Genomic DNA, 2,975 nt, shown 5'->3' on the forward strand with positions numbered 1-2,975 from the left:
ATTGTATATCGTGCTGGCATGAAACTGAGCCTTTTGCCTCACGCTCTCAAGCACAGCATGCTTTACAACACCCAATTCACCTAATAATCTGAAAGTATCACTGTGACAGTGAAATTTGGACAGGCCACTGAACCTCTGCTCTGTGACAGTGCTACAGTCTGTCACACTTGGCTATGCTCTTCCCAGGGTAGCGTTTGGTGTAGGGGCCACGGTATAGGGCCTTCCAGCCACAAGAGCCAGGAGTCATGCTGCTCACGTCGTGGCATGCAGTTTCTGCATGTCAGACCACAAGCTTTGCAAAAACTTTAAAAAGTATTTTCAAACTGCCACCAACGTCCCACTCATTTTACTTAATCACCATCTCAAAAGAACCACAAAGCTGAGGAGTCAAAAAGCTGACCCCATCACTTTGATAGCGCAGGGTCCTGTCTGCTATGGGTAAATTTAGGTACTAGTCTCCATTTTTAAAAACGTTTTGTTTTTTTTTTTGAGACAAGGTTTCTCTGTAGCTTTGGAGCCTGTCCTGGCACTTGCTGTAGACCAGGCTGACCTTGAACTCACAGAGATCTGCCTGCCTCTGCCTCCCGAGTTCTGGGATTAAAGGCGTGCTCCTAGGTAGCAGGTTCTTACAAGTGCTGCTGAGTCCCTAGAAGTGCTGTGACCTGCACCATCCACGTCCCACTGTCACTTGGCAGACAGTTCCCCAGAAAGGGAGCTTTTGCCCTTCCATGCATGCAGAGATGGGAACAGCTATGCTGCATGGCAGGCAACACCGTAGGGTGCCTCCTCCATCTGTAATGCCCAAGCACTAGCAGCTAGCTGCCACATTAGCCCACACAGGAACCTTGGCTCTTTAGACTTCAAAGGCATGGCAGCTGGGACAGGGCAGAACAGCACCGGCACAGAAGAACGCTGGCAGGCACACAGCAAGCCCCCACCATTCCTCCACTGGGTCTCACTATGTGCTGGGCTCCTACTGCAGGCCCTTAGCTAAGGAGAGCAGCGTGTGACATCTGACTAGAAGCCAGTTGCCACGCTTAGCTCTGCACAAGAAGATTTCCAGGTATGGCAGCTGGGACAGGGCCCAAGAGTAAGAGCACGCAACAGTGCCGGGCACCCCCATCCCTCCACTTTCAGTAGCTGAGAGGTTTGCCCCAGGACCACTGGGATGGTTTCCACTTGGTTGTTTTACTGCGACTTCTGAATGCAACCATCACTGTCCTGTCAACTGACATGACAGATACATAACTGTACCATAGAAGCACAGCTTTAGAAAAATTTTTACTTTTTTTCAAGACAGTTTCTGTGTAGCCCTGACTTGGTTGGCCTGGAATTTGCTTTGTAGACCAGATTGGCCTCGAAATCAGAGATGCACCTGCCTCTGCCTCCCAAGTGCTGGGATTAAACATGTGAACTACCACTGCTTGGCAGAAAAAAAAAATTATTTTTTAAAGTGAGCTCTTTTATTTTCTTCGTAGGAGGAGCGAGCCTGAGTTTATGCACATGCATATGCAGGCCTGGTATTTCCAGGGCACTGAATTGCTGAATCAATCCCCTGGAACTGGGAGATACAGCAGGTTGTGAGCCACACATGGGTGCTGGGAAGTGACTCAAGGTCCTGTGCTCTTAACTGCTGAGCCATCTCTTTAGCTTCTTAATTAACTAAAAAAATTGAAATAGGGTCTATGTAATCCTGGCTGGTCGGAACTCAGAGATCCACCAGTCTCTGCCTCCTGTGTGCTGTGGTATGTGCTACCATGCTTAGGTACCCCCTACCCCCAGCGTCTCTTGTAGCCCAGGTTGACTTAACTGAACTCATCAGTGGATGACTTTTTGCTCCTGTTCCTCCACGTACGTGGACTGCATTCCTTTAGGGAAAAACAATTCAAATGTATAGGGTGGTTGTGGTGGTGCACTTTTGATCCCAGCACTATGGAGGCAGAGGTGGGAGGCTCTCTAAGTTTCAGATCAACTTCGACTAAACAGAGTTCTAGGATAGCAAGGGCTAGGCAGTGAGACCCTGTCTCAAAATAAAAACAATCCCACATGTACGCCAAACACAGTGGTGAACTTGGGAGGCAGAGGCACTTAAAACTGCTGTGGTTTGATGTCTGCCTGCTCCATACAGTGATGAGTTCCAGGCCAGTGCCACACAGTAAGACAAGTCTTCACCTCCAAAACAAATCCACATGCTTTCTCTTGTTTAGATCCTCAACCCAGAAACGTAGCAATAAAACATTTGACAGAGACTGCTTTCTTAAAGGGAATATTCTGGAGAAATTCTAGCCATTCCAAGTTTGAATATAATAAACAAGACCAATTTAAATTTGAGAACTGTAGGATTCTTACTTGGGCATGGTGACATGTGCCTGAGAAACTGACGCAGAGGGTCTCAAGTTTGAGGCCAGTTAAGAATCTTTGTGGAAACAGAACCAGACTTCAGAGAGGACCTGTTTGTCAGAAGTGAGTCCTTTTAGCCAACACTAGTAACTGCATCAAAAGCACCTGATATCCTACACTACAGCAATGCAGGGTGTCCAGAGGTGCGAATAGCCTGGACTCCTTGGGAAAGACCTTACAGGCTCAGGCCTCTACCCCAGGGCACAGCTAAGCTCCCAGAAAGCTGCATGCTCAGCGTTCTTCTGCCTCCTCTACAAGTGGATGACATGGAAAGCTTTCTAAATGCCCAGGGTAAATTCAGGTTAACATCTAAATGCATTAAACTTTTTGGTAGAACAGATGGCATATGAACAGTCCTGCTGTATTAGGACTGATGCTGGCATTATCTCAGACACTGTAAGCTGCCACAGTCAAGATTCAGGACAGTTATTGTGTGTGTGTGTGTGTGTGTGTGTGTGTGTGTGTGTGTGAGAGAGAGAGAGAGAGAGAGAGAGAGAGAGAGAGAGACAGTCTGTGTAGTCCAGGCTTGCCTCAAACTCAAGGATCTGCTTGCCTCTGTCTCTCTAGTTCTGGGA

The sequence above is a fragment of the Myodes glareolus genome, chromosome 7 (genome assembly GCF_982192425.1).
Source record: "Myodes glareolus chromosome 7, mMyoGla1.1, whole genome shotgun sequence".
Lineage (NCBI taxonomy): Eukaryota > Metazoa > Chordata > Mammalia > Rodentia > Cricetidae > Myodes > Myodes glareolus.